This window comes from Pleurodeles waltl, chromosome 6 (assembly GCF_031143425.1).
Source record: "Pleurodeles waltl isolate 20211129_DDA chromosome 6, aPleWal1.hap1.20221129, whole genome shotgun sequence".
Classification (NCBI taxonomy): domain Eukaryota; kingdom Metazoa; phylum Chordata; class Amphibia; order Caudata; family Salamandridae; genus Pleurodeles; species Pleurodeles waltl.
In genome coordinates this window covers 1250688205-1250709015 of record NC_090445.1, presented here as the reverse complement: position 1 = coordinate 1250709015, position 20811 = coordinate 1250688205, and the positions used below count along the sequence as shown (strand labels likewise).

Genomic DNA, 20811 nt, shown 5'->3' with positions numbered 1-20811 from the left:
AGACAATCAGATGCACATTGTCCAGAAAATCCACAATTAGACATCCTTGAGTGCTGCTGAAAAAAGCTAAACAAAGATAAATAACCCACTCGGACCCACATTGAGAGACAATCCAGCATTAATTGTTGCAAAATTAAGACTAGACAAGAACATCACCCGGCAGAATACCAGTTCAAAACGATGAAACTTAAAAAAATGATTAAATACAGGGACAGTGATCACATGCTGGAGCTTGGAAGATGACAGGAAAGTGAGATTACATCAGTCAGCGTTGAAAACATGACACGACAATGGTCTGTGTTCTTTTTTAGGGGCTCACGGCTGGTGCCAGGGTTGTCAAATATCACGTCTACCTAGTTTTAATTCCATCGCATTCCTCTTTCCCCCACCACCCTTTTCCTAACTCTTATTCTCACTCTTTCTGGTTCTATTTCACCCCCATTCTAGCACTTTTCTTATCCTTCTCGTCCTCATTCTTTCTCCCTTTTCTTTCTTTGTTTCTCTTGCTCCCGGGTAAAGTCTGGCATTGGAACATAAGTGAGTGCCGGTGCCCAGAGCCTGCAATCAATGGCACAAATTAAGCACTACAAATATGAGTAAACAGGATCTTCTCCTAATGGATCACACCAACAGGCGATGATAATACACCCGCTGCAAATCAACAAGATCTGCAGGAACAGTGAGAGGGCTGTAGGCAGCATATGCAAAACTGCATTCCGATCCGTTTGCAAAGAGAGGTTTGATCCGAAAATAATGCTTCACTCGTACTTAAGGCCGGGGTATACATCTGTTCGAGCAGATGCTGCCCGCAGTTAAGAAGTGTCAACCGCGCAACTGGCATGTGCAGCAGTAATTTGCAGCCCTGGGCCATGAAATGTATCTCTCTCCGCACTGTATTCGTTACCAAACTTCCGGAATGAGTCTCTGAACTTAGAGCCTTTACTGAGCGCTTCCATTGGGTGAGCAAAGACGGAGAGCAGACTGAAACAAGCAATTGATAGGTTAAATAAAGATTCAAGGGTCACATATCGCAAAGGGGGTTGCTTCTACTTAGTGATGGGGTCAGAACTGCAAGAGCACATTGACGAAGTAAAGGAGAGGTGCTTATTTGAGATGGAAATAGGAAATTATTGAGATACTTTACAGACAACTATGTGGTCACAATGTATTTCAAAACACTAGGTGGAAATTAAAGAGTACCTGCCTGCGCAACTAAGGAATGATGCAGGTCCTTGATTTCTCTCTGGCACAACCAGACAAGACCATGAGCATGGGCATGCCTACGTGCACACCCACTTCTTTCAACACTTCAAATAAATATATGGTGTGTGTGTGTACATATATATATATATATATACACACATACACATATGTACTGAAAAAACAAAGGTTACAGGGACATTATAGTTAGGAAATAGAATTAAAAAAACAGAAATTCACTTAAAAATACAAAGGTTACAGGGATGTTATAGTTAGATTCTGAATTTACTTACACAAAAGCATAGAAATTCAGCAGTTATAGTTAGAGTTATTTCAAGTACTATAACTCGTGCCCCAAGGGTACTATAACTTGCGCCCCCGCCAAGAACAGCTTTTTCTTCAATAATTTGACTGCTACTGTTTCATTGATATTATTATTGACATCATAAAAGTTGTCGTGAGTGCTGTAATATCTGGGGTAATTAACTGTGCATGGTGAGGGCACAAATTATAGTTATCTTAGGGCACGAGTTCCCAGGGTGGTCTCTAGGGCCATTATTGGCTTTGAAGGGGGGCTACACGGCTCCCTCCTTTACTTTTCAGGGCCGGCTCTGGGGTGGGGAGGTGGTGGTCCCCAGGGCCATGTGTGGCCCAGAAGGGGGGCCCTGAAGCTCCTCTCCCATTGCTTTATAAGCATTTGGACCCAGAAGGTGGTGGCCTGAGGAGGGAGGGTCCACGGGGTGCCCCCATTACATGCTATTTAGCCCGGGGGAGTTGGTGGTCCCTGAGGCTCGAGGGATTCATGCGTCCCGTCCCCCCCCCAATTACTGGCTATTTAGCCCCAGAGAGGTGGTGGTCCCCAGGGCTTATAGAGCTTCAGGATGGGGACCCCTTGTGCCCTCCTCCTTCTATATAACTAAAGCCCTGGGGAGGTGGTGGTTCCAAGAGCCTCCGGAGGGGGCCCAGTGCGTCCCCTCCTTTTCTTAAACAATAGCCCGGGACCTGCCCCACCCAGGGGCTTTTATCAAAACAAGCGCAGGAGTCTGCACTTGGCGTTTTTGTTTTTTTTCATTTTCGCCGGAGTTGCAGATCTGCTGTGGTTTTTCACAAAAATGAAAAAACAAAAATGCTTTTTTGCCCTGGCGATGTCCCTCCGGGGCCCCACACGGGAGCCAAGGGGTCGGGGTATTCCTACCCTACCACTTTTTCTTTTTGTTTAACATTTTTTTATGGACTTTGCTGAAGCCAAGTCCCAAGATGGCTGTCAACACTTCCTGGTCAAAGTGCCTGCAACCAATCCCATTTCAGCAGGGGGGGCTGACAGCTCCTCGGGGGATACGCATCCCTAGATATACAAATTTGTTTTTCTTTTAATATCTCGAAAACTACTGAATAGATTTACACAAAATAACAAAAAGGGTGCTTTCTGGTCCAAGAGTTACCTTTCTGCCAAATTTGGTTACATTCTGTCCAGCGATTTGGGCTGAAGTCATGTTCAAATACCCTATGGGATATCAACATGGGGAAAACATGTTTTGTGACCCCCTGTTTCTCGAACCCCGCTTGATGGATCATTCCAAAATTTTCCAGACAGCAGCTGAAGTGATCGGCAAAGTTTTTGGGGAAAAGTTCGGGAAGATTCATTAATGGGTGCCAAAGATATAGACAAGTCAAAAAACACTTTTTCTACAGAAAGTAGGTCCTAACTATAACTACCTAGTGGCAACTGCCACTATATATATATATAGTATTTGTATAGCAGGAACCTAGCCAAAAGGCAGTGAAGTCCTGAGTACTGTCCAGGGTTAAAGGCAAAAATAACAGTTCATGTGTCCGTGTCTGCTTAGAAGCTGGGTTCTGAGACAGGAATTATTGTTATTTCCTTGTGATGCAGTGTTCTTTTAAACACACTTCATCAGCTTTTTTTTCTTACCTGCTAATGACATTGTAAGTCAAGACATAGCTACTAATAAGGCTCTGAAATCCCAACTGGGGGATAAAGTGCTTTATGTCTTCAAGTCCAGGTTAGATTACATACCTCTTTGTGTATTTCAACTTTTCACATTACATTTTAGTTTATACTACATAAAGGTGCAGCAGCAGTCCATCGTTTAGGGCTGGGATGTCTTGCCCACCGACCCTTTTGCAAAGCATGAAGAGTGTCGGTCAGGCTGAGCAAAGGTCAGTCTGACCAGCACTCGTCATGGTCAGGTCAAGCAACCAGGCAATATATAGGTGCTAAATGCACAGGTGCTTGGCAGCCTGAGCCAAGTTTGCAAGTCTGAAGATTTGACAGCCCGGTGGGCTTGACCTCCTCAAGCTGGTAAAGCGTGGGAAGATCCTCCCCCTCATGACAAGGAGGAGGGTGTGAGAAGGTAGCCTCTTTCTAGCCTTGTTACCCCCACTTTTGGCCTGTTTGTGAGTGTATGTCAGGGTGTTTGTCACTGTTTTCACTGTCTCACTGGGATCCTGATAGCCAGGCCTCAGTGCTCATAGTGAAAGCACTATGTTTTCAGTATGTTTGTTATGTGTCACTGGGATCCTGCTGGTCAGGACCCCAGTGCTCATAGGTTTGAGGCCTATATGTATGTGTCACTGGGACCCTGTCACACAGGGCCCCAGTGCTCATAGGTGTGCATGTATATGTTCCCTGTGTGGTGCCTAACTGTCTCACTGAGGCTCTGCTAAACAGAACCTCAGTGGTTATGCTCTCTCATTACTTTCAATTTGTCACTAACAGGCTAGTGACCAATTTTACCAATTTACATTGGCTTACTGGAACACCCTTATAATTCCCTAGTATATGGTACTGAGGTACTCAGGGTATTGGGGTTCCAGGAGATCCCTATGGGCTGCAGCATTTCTTTTGCCACCCATAGGGAGCTCTGACAATTCTTACACAGGCCTGCCACTGCAGCCTGAGTGAAATAACGTCCACGTTATTTCACAGCCATTTTACACTGCACTTAAGTAACTTATAAGTCACCTATATGTCTAACCTTTACCTGGTAAAGGTTAGGTGCAAAGTTACTTAGTGTGAGGGCACCCTGGCACTAGCCAAGGTGCCCCCACATTGTTCAGAGCCAATTCACTGAACTTTGTGAGTGCGGGGACACCATTACACGCGTGCACTAAATATAGGTCACTACCTATATGTAGCTTCACCATGGTAACTCCGAATATGGCCATGTAACATGTCTATGATCATGGAATTGCCCCCTCTATGCCATCCTGGCATTGTTGGTACAATTCCATGATCCCAGTGGTCTGTAGCACAGACCCTGGTACTGCCAGACTGCCCTTCCTGGGGTTTCTCTGCTGCTGCTGCTGCCAACCCCTCAGACAGGCAGCTGCCCTCCTGGGGTCCAGCCAGGCCTGGCCCAGGATGGCAGAACAAAGAACTTCCTCTGAGAGAGGGTGTGACACCCTCTCCCTTTGGAAAATGGTGTGAAGGCAGGGGAGGAGTAGCCTCCCCCAGCCTCTGGAAATGCTTTGTTGGGCACAGAGGTGCCCAATTCTGCATAAGCCAGTCTACACCGGTTCAGGGACCCCTTAGCCCCTGCTCTGGCGCGAAACTGGACAAAGGAAAGGGGAGTGACCACTCCCCTGACCTGCACCTCCCCTGGGAGGTGTCCAGAGCTCCTCCAGTGTGCTCCAGACCTCTGCCATCTTGGAAACAGAGGTGCTGCTGGCACACTGGACTGCTCTGAGTGGCCAGTGCCACCAGGTGACGTCAGAGACTCCTTGTGATAGGCTCCTTCAGGTGTTAGTAGCCTTTCCTCTCTCCTAGGTAGCCAAACCCTCTTTTCTGGCTATTTAGGGTCTCTGTCTCTGGGGAAACTTTAGATAACGAATGCATGAGCTCAGCCGAGTTCCTCTGCATCTCCCTCTTCACCTTCTGATAAGGAAACGACCGCTGACCGCGCTGGAAGCCTGCAAACCTGCAACATAGTAGCAAAGACGACTACTGCAACTCTGTAACGCTGATCCTGCCGCCTTCTCGACTGTTTTCCTGCTTGTGCATGCTGTGGGGGTAGCCTGCCTCCTCTCTGCACCAGAAGCTCCGAAGAAATCTCCCGTGGGTCGACGGAATCTTCCCCCTGCAACCGCAGGCACCAAAAAGCTGCATTACCGGTCCCTTGGGTCTCCTCTCAGCACGACGAGCGAGGTCCCTCGAATCCAGCGACACCGACCAAGTGACCCCCACAGTCCAGTGACTCTTCAGCCCAAGTTTGGTGGAGGTAAGTCCTTGCCTCACCTCGCTGGGCTGCATTGCTGGGAACCGCGACTTTGCAAGCTACTCCGGCCCCTGTGCACTTCCGGCGGAAATCCTTCGTGCACAGCCAAGCCTGGGTCCACGGCACTCTAACCTGCATTGCACGACTTTCTAAGTTGGTCTCCGGCGACGTGGGACTCCTTTGTGCAACTTCGGCGAGCACCGTTTCACGCATCCTCGTAGTGCCTGTTTCTGGCACTTCTCTGGGTGCTACCTGCTTCAGTGAGGGCTCTTTGTCTTGCTCGACGTCCCCTCTCTCTGCAGGTCCAATTTGCGACCTCCTGGTCCCTCCTGGGCCCCAGCAGCGTCCAAAAACGCCAAACAAACGATTTGCGTGTAGCAAGGCTTGTTGGCGTCCATCCGGCGGGAAAACACTTCTGCACGACTCTCCAAGGCGTGGGGGATCCATCCTCCAAAGGGGAAGTCTCTAGCCCTTGTCGTTCCTGCAGTATTCACAGTTCTTCAGCCTAGTAAGAGCTTCTTTGCACCAACCGCTGGCATTTCGTGGGCATCTGCCCATCTCCGAGTTGCTTGTGACTTTTGGACTTGGTCCCCTTGTTCCACAGGTACCCTCAGTCAGGAATCCATCGTTGTTGCATTGCTGATTTGTGTTTTCCTTGCATTTTCCCTCTAACACGACTATTTTGTCCTTAGGGGAACTTTAGTGCACTTTGCACTCACTTTTCAGGGTCTTGGGGAGGGTTATTTTTCTAACTCTCACTATTTTCTAATAGTCCCAGCGACCCTCTACAAGGTCACATAGGTTTGGGGTCCATTTGTGGTTCGCATTCCACTTCTGGAGTATATGGTTTGTGTTGCCCCTATCCCTATGTTTCCCCATTGCATCCTATTGTAACTATACATTGTTTGCACTGTTTTCTAAGACTATACTGCATATTTTTGCTATTGTGTATATATATCTTGTGTATATTTCCTATCCTCTCACTGAGGGTACACTCTAAGATACTTTGGCATATTGTCATAAAAATAAAGTACCTTTATTTTTAGTATAACTGTGTATTGTGTTTTCTTATGATATTGTGCATATGACACTAAGTGGTACTGTAGTAGCTTCACACGTCTCCTAGTTCAGCCTGAGCTGCTTTGCTAAGCTACCATTATCTATCAGCCTAAGCTGCTAGACACCCTATACACTAATAAGGGATAACTGGGCCTGGTGCAAGGTGCAAGTACCCCTTGGTACTCACTACAAGCCAGTCCAGCCTCCTACATTGGTTGTGCAGCGGTGGGATAAGTGCTTGAGACTACTTACCACTCTTGTCATTGTACTTTTCATAAGAGAAAAATATACAAAACAAGGTCAGTGTATATACACATAGCCAAAAAGTTTTGCATTTCCTCTTTTCACTCTTTTCTAAGTGCTGAAAAGTACTCCTAAACTTTCAAAAAGTTCTTAAAAGTTTAAAAAGTTTTTTTCTGTCTTTCCAAAAAGTTCTGAAAACTTTTTTCTCTTTTTCTATCACTTTAACTCTCTCTAAAAAATGTCTGGCACAGGAAAAAATGTTGAACTATCCAAACTTGCATATGATCACCTTAGCTGGAAAGGAGCAAGGAGTCTCTGCATAGAGAGAGTTTGAGTGTAGGGAAGAATCCTTCCTTAGAACTGTTAATTAATATGCTTAGAGTACAGGATAAGGCCATAAGTGCCCAATCTGTAGAAAAAGTAGCTAATGGTTCTCAATCTGATCCAGGGACTCCCCCAGGAAAAGGTTCAGGAAAGAAACTTCTCAGCCTGCCCATTACTAGACAGTCTAGCATAGTTGGTACAGAGGTTGAATCACATCATACTGATGATGTGCTCTCACATTATGCTGGTAGCCAAGCTGTTAGGGTGCCCTCTGTAAGGGACAGGTCTCCTTCTGTTCATTCCCATCATACCTCTGTATCTAGAAATGTCCCTCCCACCCACCCTGATGACAGATTGTTAGAAAGGGAGCTCAATGGATTGAGAGTGGAACAAACCAGACTGAAGCTCAAGAAGCAACAGCTGGATTTGGATAGACAGTCTTTAGAAATAGAGAGGGAAAGACAGAAGTTGGGTTTAGAAACCCATGGTGGCAGCAGCAGTATTCCCCATAGTCATCCTGCAAAAGAGCATGATTCCAGGAATCTGCACAAGATAGTTCCCCCTTATAAGGAGGGGGATGACATTAACAAGTGGTTTGCTGCACTTGAGAGGGCCTGTGTTGTACAGGATGTCCCTCAAAGGCAGTGGGCTGCTATCCTATGGCTATCATTTAGTGGAAAAGGTAGGGATAGGCTCCTTACTGTGAAAGAAAATGATGCCAATAATTTCCAAGTTCTTAAGAATGCACTCCTGGATGGTTATGGCTTAACCACTGAACAGTACAGGATAAAGTTCAGAGAGACCAAAAAGGAGTCTTCACAAGACTGGGTTGATTTCATTGACCATTCAGTGAAGGCCTTGGAGGGGTGGTTACATGGCAGTAAAGTTACTGATTATGAAAGCCTGTATAACACAATCCTGAGAGAGCATATACTTAATAATTGTGTGTCTGATTTGATGCACCAGTACCTAGTAGACTCTGATCTGACCTCTCCCCAAGAATTGGGAAAGAAGGCAGACAAATGGGTCAGAACAAGGGTGAACAGAAAAGTTCATACAGGGGGTGACAAAGATGGCAATAAGAAGAAAGATGGTGAAAAATCTCAAGATAAGCATGGGGATAAGGGTAAAACCAAAGATCCCACTTCAAATCTTAAACACTCTTCAGAGGGTGGGGATAAAACAAATTCATCCTCTTCTTCCCAACCTGCACACATTAAAAAGCCTTGGTGCTTTGTGTGTAAAAACAGAGGCCATAGGCCAGGGGATAAGTCCTGTCCAGGTAAACCCCCTGAGCCTACCACCACTAATACATCAAGCTCTAGTGCCCCTAGCAGTAGTGGTACTAGTGGTGGGACTGCTGGCAACAGTCAAGCAAAGGGTGTAGTTGGGTTCACTTATGGGTCCATAGTGGAAACTGATGTAATCAGTCCCAAGACAGTTTCTGTCACACCTGGTGGCATTGGCCTTGCCACACTGGCTGCTTGTCCCCTTACAATGGATAAGTACAGGCAGACAGTTTCAATAAATGGTGTTGAGGCCTTGGCCTACAGGGACACAGGTGCCAGTTTCACTTTGGTGACTGAAAACCTAGTGCCTCCTGAACAACACATCATTGTACAACAGTATAAGATTATTGATGTCCATAACTCCACTAAGTTTCTTCCCTTAGCTATAATTCAGTTTAGTTGGGGTGGAGTTACTGGCCCTAAGCAGGTGGTGGTATCACCTAGCTTGCCTGTAGACTGTCTCTTAGGTAATGACCTAGAGGCCTCAGGTTGGGCTGATGTAGAGTTTTATGCCCATGCAGCCATGCTGGGCATCCCTGAGGAATTGTTCCCTCTCATTTCAAGTGAAATGAAAAAGCAAAGGAGAGAAGGCCTGAAAACTCAGGATCCCTCTCCATCAACAGGTAAAAAGGGTATCACAGTATCCCCTAACCACCCTACCATTCAGGATACTATTCCTGTGGTGGGAGAAACCTCTCCTGGGGTGGCACCTGTTCCAAGGGAATCATCAGCTGGCAAAGCTGGACTCCCTGAGGTGGAAGTACCTCTCTGTGGGATAACTAACATTGGTGAGAGAAACAGCACCATTTTAGTTAACATGGAGCATCCCTCCAACCCTCCCAGAGAAACTTTAGTGCAGAAACTCTGCACTGCCTCACAACACCTAGGACAGCATCCCTGCCCTAGTGTGGAGCTGATAGGACAGCATCCCTGCCCTGCTCCAACTCAAGAGAAACAGCATCCCTGTTCTCTCTTCCAGCCAGATGGACAAAGTTTTTGCCCAGCTATGGCTTTTCTGAGACAGCATCCCTGTCTGGCATTTCCATCACTACAAATAGGTTCAGTGGACAATTCCCACTGCTCTAAACTAAAACTTACTGATAGAAACTCTGAAAATACATCTTCACATTGTTGCTTAGCTAAAAAACTTCAAACAGGGTGGTTTACATCCCCACAGGGAAGTAACCATATAGTGGATGATAAAGGGAGTAACCAGTCTATTGCAGAGCTACTCTCTACTTATCACCACTTAGACAATAAAGTCTCAACTGGCCAAGGTTAGCCTTATTGTCCTTCGTTTGGGGGGGGGTTGTGTGAGAAGGTAGCCTCTTTCTAGCCTTGTTACCCCCACTTTTGGCCTGTTTGTGAGTGTATGTCAGGGTGTTTGTCACTGTTTTCACTGTCTCACTGGGATCCTGATAGCCAGGCCTCAGTGCTCATAGTGAAAGCACTATGTTTTCAGTAAGTTTGTTATGTGTCACTGGGATCCTGCTGGTCAGGACCCCAGTGCTCATAGGTTTGAGGCCTATATGTATGTGTCACTGGGACCCTGTCACACAGGGCCCCAGTGCTCATAGGTGTGCATGTATATGTTCCCTGTGTGGTGCCTAACTGTCTCACTGAGGCTCTGCTAAACAGAACCTCAGTGGTTATGCTCTCTCATTACTTTCAAATTGTCACTAACAGGCTAGTGACCAATTTTACCAATTTACATTGGCTTACTGGAACACCCTTATAATTCCCTAGTATATGGTACTGAGGTACTCAGGGTATTGGGGTTCCAGGAGATCCCTATGGGCTGCAGCATTTCTTTTGCCACCCATAGGGAGCTCTGACAATTCTTACACAGGCCTGCCACTGCAGCCTGAGTGAAATAACATCCACGTTATTTCACAGCCATTTTACACTGCACTTAAGTAACTTATAAGTCACCTATATGTCTAACCTTTACCTGGTAAAGGTTAGGTGCAAAGTTACTTAGTGTGAGGGCACCCTGGCACTAGCCAAGGTGCCCCCACATTGTTCAGAGCCAATACACTGAACTTTGTGAGTGCGGGGACACCATTACACGCGTGCACTAAATATAGGTCACTACCTATATGTAGCTTCACCATGGTAACTCCGAATATGGCCATGTAACATGTCTATGATCATGGAATTGCCCCCTCTATGCCATCCTGGCATTGTTGGTACAATTCCATGATCCCAGTGGTCTGTAGCACAGACCCTGGTACTGCCAGACTGCCCTTCCTGGGGTTTCTCTGCTGCTGCTGCTGCCAACCCCTCAGACAGGCAGCTGCCCTCCTGGGGTCCAGCCAGGCCTGGCCCAGGATGGCAGAACAAAGAACTTCCTCTGAGAGAGGGTGTGACACCCTCTCCCTTTGGAAAATGGTGTGAAGGCAGGGGAGGAGTAGCCTCCCCCAGCCTCTGGAAATGCTTTGTTGGGCACAGAGGTGCCCAATTCTGCATAAGCCAGTCTACACCGGTTCAGGGACCCCTTAGCCCCTGCTCTGGCGCGAAACTGGACAAAGGAAAGGGGAGTGACCACTCCCCTGACCTGCACCTCCCCTGGGAGGTGTCCAGAGCTCCTCCAGTGTGCTCCAGACCTCTGCCATCTTGGAAACAGAGGTGCTGCTGGCACACTGGACTGCTCTGAGTGACCAGTGCCACCAGGTGACGTCAGAGACTCCTTGTGATAGGCTCCTTCAGGTGTTAGTAGCCTTTCCTCTCTCCTAGGTAGCCAAACCCTCTTTTCTGGCTATTTAGGGTCTCTGTCTCTGGGGAAACTTTAGATAACGAATGCATGAGCTCAGCCGAGTTCCTCTGCATCTCCCTCTTCACCTTCTGATAAGGAAACGACCGCTGACCGCGCTGGAAGCCTGCAAACCTGCAACATAGTAGCAAAGACGACTACTGCAACTCTGTAACGCTGATCCTGCCGCCTTCTCGACTGTTTTCCTGCTTGTGCATGCTGTGGGGGTAGCCTGCCTCCTCTCTGCACCAGAAGCTCCGAAGAAATCTCCCGTGGGTCGACGGAATCTTCCCCCTGCAACCGCAGGCACCAAAAAGCTGCATTACCGGTCCCTTGGGTCTCCTCTCAGCACGACGAGCGAGGTCCCTCGAATCCAGCGACACCGTCCAAGTGACCCCCACAGTCCAGTGACTCTTCAGCCCAAGTTTGGTGGAGGTAAGTCCTTGCCTCACCTCGCTGGGCTGCATTGCTGGGAACCGCGACTTTGCAAGCTACTCCGGCCCCTGTGTACTTCCGGCAGAAATCCTTCGTGCACAGCCAAGCCTGGGTCCACGGCACTCTAACCTGCATTGCACGACTTTCTAAGTTGGTCTCCGGCGACGTGGGACTCCTTTGTGCAACTTCGGCGAGCACCGTTTCACGCATCCTCGTAGTGCCTGTTTCTGGCACTTCTCTGGGTGCTACCTGCTTCAGTGAGGGCTCTTTGTCTTGCTCGACGTCCCCTCTCTCTGCAGGTCCAATTTGCGATCTCCTGGTCCCTCCTGGGCCCCAGCAGCGTCCAAAAACGCCAAACGCACGATTTGCGTGTAGCAAGGCTTGTTGGCGTCCATCCGGCGGGAAAACACTTCTGCACGACTCTCCAAGGCGTGGGGGATCCATCCTCCAAAGGGGAAGTCTCTAGCCCTTGTCGTTCCTGCAGTATTCACAGTTCTTCAGCCTAGTAAGAGCTTCTTTGCACCAACCGCTGGCATTTCGTGGGCATCTGCCCATCTCCGAGTTGCTTGTGACTTTTGGACTTGGTCCCCTTGTTCCACAGGTACCCTCAGTCAGGAATCCATCGTTGTTGCATTGCTGATTTGTGTTTTCCTTGCATTTTCCCTCTAACACGACTATTTTGTCCTTAGGGGAACTTTAGTGCACTTTGCACTCACTTTTCAGGGTCTTGGGGAGGGTTATTTTTCTAACTCTCACTATTTTCTAATAGTCCCAGCGACCCTCTACAAGGTCACATAGGTTTGGGGTCCATTCGTGGTTCGCATTCCACTTCTGGAGTATATGGTTTGTGTTGCCCCTATCCCTATGTTTCCCCATTGCATCCTATTGTAACTATACATTGTTTGCACTGTTTTCTAAGACTATACTGCATATTTTTGCTATTGTGTATATATATCTTGTGTATATTTCCTATCCTCTCACTGAGGGTACACTCTAAGATACTTTGGCATATTGTCATAAAAATAAAGTACCTTTATTTTTAGTATAACTGTGTATTGTGTTTTCTTATGATATTGTGCATATGACACTAAGTGGTACTGTAGTAGCTTCACACGTCTCCTAGTTCAGCCTGAGCTGCTTTGCTAAGCTACCATTATCTATCAGCCTAAGCTGCTAGACACCCTATACACTAATAAGGGATAACTGGGCCTGGTGCAAGGTGCAAGTACCCCTTGGTACTCACTACAAGCCAGTCCAGCCTCCTACAGAGGGCCTCAGTGCTTCAGTTGTAAGCCCTTAAATGCCTACAGCTTAGTGTCTATCATAACGCCTCGTCACAGAGTGTGGTGAAGTCAACAACTCTCACTGACCCCATCCCACTCTGTGAGGAGGTATAGAAGGTCCACCACATCACTGGCTGACCCATGACAAGGTCAGTCAATGAGAGGAGGTAGCAGGATCATTCTGTTTTCCCTATCCCTCCTACAAGAATCCAGCCTCTTTTTCACTACCCGTCCACTACCCACTGGACCTGCAGTCACCCAGTTAGCACTTAAAAAAAAAATGGTTGACGGGTTCATGCATTTTTGAATGTATGCATATATGTGCTGTGAAGAAGTGTGAGCATTTGTAAGTGCTTATGAATGGCAGATGTATGTGACCATTCTTGTGAATGGATGGGTGTGAGTGTGCATGTGGATAAGTGTGAGTATATGTGTGTGAGTAGCGGCTCCACCACTGCCTCACATCACAGGCCGCCACAGGAAAGGGGCATAATTGCCATTATTCTAGCCCCAATAACAGGTTCATCCTTGTCTAATAAACTTACCTATCAATACAAAAAAACTTTCCCAAAACGTGAATCGACTATTAAAGTTGCATAATTTAGCAGATTATATAAAGGAACGTCTTTTACAGCAGATACTCAAATGTCAGTTTAATAGATCCTGGCAAACAACTATTTAATTTGTGAAATAAAATTAATCATTTCCTTTAAATTGATGTCACAGTAAAATTGGGCTCTGAGCATGTAGTCCGCTTTGTCATTTTTTGTCTTAATCGTTTAATTATTTCATAGTGAATTATATTAGGCTACATAACACACATCTAATAATAATATAATTGAGGAGTTCGAGATTACTGGGATTTAATTCAGAAAATACCTAACAAAGGCAACAGTAAAATTCTGGTACACACTGGCCCTTCATGATCTGAAATCTGATTCCTACTTTAATTTTACAATGTTGTTAATATAAGGCTTTCCAAATGGTCAAAAAATTAGGTAATGCCTATGCTAGAGTCTATTGCACATCTGGGGACCCCAGTGCTTAATTTGTAAATAGAAACGTGCCAGTGCTCAAAGCCCTTTTCTTAAACATGCGGCTGCTACAATTAAATGTGCGTAATCCTGAAGCCATCTCAGGCCTCTTCAATCCATTTCAAGCCACTCCCTGCCCCTTCAGCTCACTCTTGCAGCTTTCTGCTTTCTCCATTGTGATGTTTTTTCGGTTTTCCCTTCCTCTGTCTTTCCCACATGTGTCATTTGGTCGCAGCAAATGCTTGGGGCAGAAGAATAAGCGACGGCCCTCATAACTAAGTGCTGGTGCTCAGCACCGGAAACAACAAGCACAAATTAAGCATGGAGGGATCCACAGGCCAAAACTCTTGCCCAGGACCTAAAGAACTGGGCTAGAGGCAGTGGAATCTATTTGGAGGCAGCATTTTATGAGTTTATGATCTCACTGTGTGAATGTGACCAAACTCCAAGGCTTTTTTATTAGCTGTTTGCACTATTCTTTTTAAATATTTACATTATTCCTATATGTTTTAATATGTTTATTGTTGACGTTTTCGAACTGAGTGGTGGCACAGCTGACTCTTGCAGTAACAAAAACAGTCAAAAGGGCAGGCAAAATACAATATGTTGTATTACAATATGTTTTTGTATTTTTTCAACCAACTTTATTGGTTATTATGCAGTAGTTACAATACTGTGAATACAGTAACACAAGATATGCAATACAGCAAACAGAGCAGAAGTGTACCCCTTATTCTCATATTACATAGTGAATATTACCCATATCATTGCCTGCTTCATTGATCGCTGTGGTGCAAAAAATTATTTAAATTGAGATGTGTAGAAGCATTTTAGAAATTGGACCTGGGTAGTGGCAAAAAATGTTCATACTGTCATGCATGCTTGGCAAGCAAAATTTGTAAGCCTTTTATTTAGGTACCTTTTACCCACATTTGAAAATATATGATAACAAGCAAATAGAGTTCTACTCTCCTCTTATGAGCTCCAGCAAGAAACAAAAGTTCAGAGGACCATCAATATTCTGTTATCAGATAATGTATGTGATCTGTCTCAAAAAGAAACTTCACAGAAAGCGATTCTGCAAAGTGTCATCTGTGTAAAGAAGCGCTCAAGTGGGTGCTGCTTGGGAAGATGCTCTCAACATCCTGCTGGCCCTAGTGTCAGGTTCTGATACTCAAAGCCCAACTGTGGTTATTGAAGGGAATGGAGTAGAAATGGGAACCTGTTGGTGAATGGTAATGTCAGAGGTAGCCGCAGTCGGGCATGCAGTGGATCAAGGTATAAGGGGGCAGGGCAAGGACGGGGTTTATAAAACAATGCCTTGGAATGCTCAGCCTTTTATTCCTGCTGTGCTCCCCTTGTCTCAATCTCTCCTTGTCCGCTTTTTCAACCGAGCTACTGAGGTCATGAAGATACTAAGGGCCAGATGTATCAAACATTTTGCGTTGGGCCGTTTGCGATCACAAAAATGCATTTTGGTATGTAACAAGTCCAATTTGCGTTTCAGTAACTTGTTACCTAATCACAAATTGGATTTGTGACTACATGCCGATTCGGTATTAGGAAGGGGCGTGTCAAGGGTGGCCCTTCCTAATACCGAATCGCAGAGGTACGTATGATTGTTTTGTGACTGTGAATGCGGTCACAAAAGAATCGCAGTTACCACCAATTTCAAATTGGTGGTAACCCATTCGCAAAGAGGAAGGGGTACCCAAGGGACCCTTTCCCCTTTGTGAATGCATGCGAAAAAGTTTTTAAGAGCAGGCAGTTGTCCCGCAGACCACTGCCTACTCTTAAAAAATGAAAAGAAAACTTTTCATTTTTAAACGCATCCCATGTTCCTTTAAGGAAAACGGGGTGCATTTAAAAAAAAAAAAGATTGCTTTATTGAAAAGCAATCACAGACATGGTGGTCTGCTGAGCCCAGCAGGCCACCATCCCTGTGATTGTAGCCATTTGCAATGGCTCGCAAATTGCAACCTATCTCATGAATATTAATGAAGTAGGTCCATTTGCGAATCGCAGTATGAAATGCCTGGAGTTTCATGCATTCCAATAGCAATTATTTAATTGTGATAATTCGCTAAAAATCACAATTAGGTAATCGCTATTGTGAAGAATGTTACATCTGGCCCCAAATTGTTACTTGTGGCATTCAATATACCCCAGTTCAAATGCCTTCGGCTGTTGGCCTGTGATCCTCACAATATCACTCTCTTTCCATGACCTAACATCAGCCAGACGCTGTAGAGATTAGAAACATATTTACAACCACCATGAAACACATCCTCCAATACTGTGCGTTTTCCCCGTTTCTGACTGCACTTGCTAATCGGGGGGACGCACAGGGTGAGATTCGCGTTAGCATTTGCTTTCTGGTACTGTGTGTCTTCCTTCGCGTGGTTTGCGTGAGTCACACACTGCACCATGAGGCCCGTGGGTGTTGGAAAGACAATGCTTGGCTGTTCGAAGATCGTCTCATTCCTTTCAGTGTTTTAAGTATGGTGATTTAGCGTTGAGCGGGTTGTGCTGCGTTTACCCTTGAGTCTGCGAGCCCCGCTTGCCTTTAATTAGATGGACGAGTCTATTTCCATACATTGTTCGACCTACTTTAAGTGCTTCTAATGTCAGCAGAAGAGACCATGTCATGGAGATAATCGGACCATTCCTAAATTATTCTGAGATAAACCCTGTCCATCTTTTCCAATGTTCATGGGTTCTGGCAATTTACAAGTAGCTGGAGAGCTACCACAAGCTGCTTGTTGAGGAAGCCTGAAAGAGACTGTAATGTAGTTTTTGGTACACAGACTGAGAGGGACGTGGGATAAATTGAAATGCAGGCCCAGATTTACTAAACATTTGTATAATGCATTACAGCAAGGGAAGTTGTTGTGTTGTGTGTGTGAAAGAGGACCACAGAAACACACTCTGTTAATGAAGATACGGCACTAGAAGACTACAAAGCATCTAGAACTTGTCATCCAGACATCCTCAATCTTTCCACAGAGCTCAAATTACACCACACCTCAGAGTGTCACTGGCTCCTGCTACACAAACACGCTCACATCTAACTCCTCATTCACACATTCAAGGCATTACACAACTTAAGCCCCACCTACACGAACAGGAGCATCTCCTTTCACTAACCAGCAAGACACCTTTACTCCACAGGACTCCTGCTCGCTCACATCCCATGAATACACAGCACCAGATCAAAAGAATGGGCATTCTCTAACATCACTGGCCTACCACTCCATTTCAGAGCATCCCGCTCCTTTCTTGAAATCCGCAAGAAGCTGAAGACCTGGCTTTTTAATTATCTAACCTATTACTGGCAGGGTGAGCTTGTGAGCAACAGGGTGTCTGTATGCCATGGTGGGGGCGAGCACGCCATATTGAAGAGGATCTTTGTGAGAAACGTGGGTGCTTGCCAAGGAGCTGAGATGAGTAGTGGTTGAGACAGAATAGGGTGCTGTTACATTAGACAAGGTTGCTTAGGAGGAAGGTGTTGACAATGGGTTCAACAAAGTAAAATGAGAGGTAATTATGCATATATTTATACAGTGTTAACGCATCAAAATTAAGTTGACAAAGAAGACAGGTCATTGGTGATTCTCAATATGGACTCAGGGTTTCAGGAGAGGATGGGGAGAATATTTTTAGAAGAAGAAGGTGGGGGAGATGATGATAGCTGATAAGGTGGAGGAAGCAGGGTTCCTGATCTCAGGGTTTACAGCGCTCAGCTCACGTCTGTTAAGAGCCATTCAGTGTATACCGATGGGAGATAGTTTAATAATGTGTTGTTGGAGCTGGGGTGAGAGTCGTGAACGAGAAGACATTTTGTCTGTCATCGGCTAACGGGTGGTATGAGATGATTCTGCCAAGGGTAGAGCCTACATTGAGGAGGAAGGGGATAAAGAAGGAACCTTGATTGGCCCCTAGTAATACATGGGGGTGTGAGGTAGCTTCTTAGCTTCAGGCATAGGAAGAAACTTTGTGAAGTAGATTCACACCCACTAATAGACACTGGGATGTAGACCAGGGTACGATTGCTCGCTCGGTCACGGAGCACTTTACTCTTATAGATCCTCAGTCCTTCATCTTACACACAGGTGTTAAAGGCCAAATCATTCCACATTGTACACAAGGTAAACTGAATATTCGGTTTGTTGCAAATGTACCCTTTCAGGCAACACACTGAGCTGGCTGGTTAGTAATAACATTATATTAAATATTAAAAGAAGAAAGTACGATGATTTGCCTAAGATCGCTCAACTTGCGCAAGTGGGCATGATTAAATATTGGGCATCTGTGCCCCACAATTAGCAATTTACTTTACTCTATGTAAATGTTATAAGCCTTTATTTACTAACGAGAAGTCCGAGAAAGGCAATTCCATTGCAGCCTAATCACCTGCTTCCAGAATACATAGCAGGAACCAGCAGTTCGTGTTTCCTCTCGTGATTAGAGGCGTACGGTGATAATGGGCCTGTAATTCGCTCTTTACTAGGTACTCAAAAATATGATGGTGTCTCTCCTACGTGTCAGGCAACGAAGTAAATGAGTCCTTTCAAGTGTGCTTAAATACCTAGCCCCAGGGTGCAAACTTCAGTTCAATATTAACTTCCTGTCAGCTGTAAACCGACCTAAGCCATCTCTCCGGAGCACTTCTGCTAAAAGCATCCAGTCTGCTGACAGAGCCTAAGACCTGATTGTAAACTGCACATCGACTAGCTAGAAAGAGGACAGGCGTCAGCGTTTTGTGTCTCAGCTTCACTGGCGCAGCGCCTAATCTAACACTCCTCCAGACAAGTTTGATCACCGATATGTTATATCTCGAAAGAGACTTAAACTTTCGCTGCGCTCTTACTTAGTAGCGGGCTTTAAGAAGCAATGTGTCTGGCTCTAGAGTGCAGTTAGAAATATTTCTCAAGGTAGGCCCTGCCGACATGCACCTCAAAGAAGCATAGACACGCAAGCAGGACAGCTCCTTTTTAGTGTTACTAAGATTGTTGTTTTGTTTTCCAGGGTGTGATTTGTCGCTGCTTCTTCGCACACGTACTGAGAGAGGAAGAACGCGTCTCCTGGCCGCTTCATGTCCAAACTTCTCAGGGTGTCTAAGGCGGTTGAATTTCTGCAGCTCTTTAGAGCTGCCTGTCCGCTCCAGGCAGAAAAGTGAAGAACAAGCATTCCCAGCAGTGTCTGATCCCCCGCCTTCTTACTCCCACTACAAAACCTTTTCTTTCATGCCAACGTGTTTCCTGTAGCCCGCCCCCAAGAAGGAACTCGGTGGCTTCAAAAAGACGCAAATTCACTCATTTCGTCACTAAACTTGGATGACGTAATCTCCTGTCTGATGATACGCATTAAATGTGTCATTTCGAATTTAGCATCTGCGCTTATCAGTTTTTCCCTCAAATCTCTTGGTTTCTTAACTATCAGTTTCATTGGATGGATCGTTCCGGATATCACGTTCTGTACAATACGGGGCTTTACTAGCGATTTTACAGTGCTTTATTTCATTTATAAATATACACGAAGAACACTCCATGACGAATAATATATTTCCTGATAAAACGCCAACCAACACACATACATGCCATCGCCAAAACGCACCTGCCCTAAGCGTTCAGAATGAGATTTAGGAAAATGGGACGATAGTCAATTGGGTAAACGCACATAAAAAGCAATCTGTCCTCACCAGGTATGCTTCGAGTCATTAATCCGTAAGGCTGCATCGACTGTTCGTAGCGCCCAGAAATCGCAGCCCTGTGCCACCTTACGCTATGCAAAATGTAAATTATCATCACCAGTATCGGCAGTTTGTCACAATCTCGGCATTAGCACATAGCGGACGTTATACAGTAGTGTGTAGCTCAGGCTGCACATCTATTCTAGAGCCTCATTATTTGGCATTGGCACCAAAATCATCAAAGGCACCCACGAGCTACGTGGAACAAAAATATATTAGAACACCGCCTCACCGCTTCAAAACTAACAGGAACTTCAATAAAAAAAGACATGTTCCAATTAAATAGCTTAAGTCGACAGCAAGAAACCAGTGGGATCTCCCAAAGAAGGAATCAATGAACAGGCACTTACTGGCAGGAGAGCAGACAGCATCCAGTCTGTTAATGCGCTCCCTGGCTCCCCCTTCGGATGGGGAAGTCCTGGAGGTTAAGACGGAGCCTAAACTCACAGATTGCTTAACGATGAGATGCCGGGGAGGCCAAGGAGTCCCTCGCCGCTGAAGACCTGGTTTCCGGCCGACCTAATGGGTAGAAAGGCAGCCCTGGCTCCTAACAGAGTGAAACTTTGGAGACAGAGGACGCAATGAAATTCACCCGTGAGTTTCTCCAGCTCTCACCACCAACCAGGAAACCGACAAAAAACTCTTTCTGTTCTGTATCGCCGAGGCATTTCAGCTAACGGTAGTGCAGGAACCCGCACAAAAAACAGTTGGAGGTGCCTCCTCTCTGCTGATGTGTCCTCCGAATGTGGTTGGTTAGTCCTCTAGGGGTGGCTCGCCGAGATTTTCCGAGAAAAAGAGCGAAGTGCGGGAACGCTGGGATCCACAGTTGGAAAAGTGGTACAAAAGTAGCAGAGCAAACGTGAGCAGCAGCATCCCTGGATCACAAGGGGCTGCCTTCATGGGCAGTATGGGAGGGCCTCTAGGGGCGTCCCGCCTCTCCATCCCGCCCCTTACTAAAGTTTTCCCTCCTCCCTTAACTCAACCCACCTCCCCTTCTCTTGGAATCTGCAGAAACAACGAGCCTTCTGTATGAAGTCTAACCCACTGATGAATGCAGACTGAATTCTCTCTATAATCTACCTCTGTAGCTCTCCTTTTATATGGGATTGCTTCATTTTTACCCTCTCATTTTTTCATTTTTATCTTAGCTATCTTTCTACGTTTTGTTCTGCTTCAATTTTATCTTTATTAGAATTGTTCAT

At 45.9% G+C, this 20811-nt stretch overlaps 1 protein-coding gene across 2 annotated transcripts in view; it reads right to left on the bottom strand.

Annotated features, from left to right (window-relative positions):
- The window catches only part of CHST3 (carbohydrate sulfotransferase 3), a 348039-nt gene extending 327532 nt beyond the window's left edge, over positions 1-20507 (bottom strand). The window contains exon 1 of one of the 2 annotated variants that reach the window (XM_069240558.1): positions 19960-20507. The gene's annotated coding sequence lies outside the window, so the exon portion shown is untranslated. The remainder of the gene's footprint in view (positions 1-19959) is intronic. The other variant, XM_069240559.1, reaches the window with a different exon arrangement.
- Positions 20508-20811: the final 304 nt, after the last annotated feature.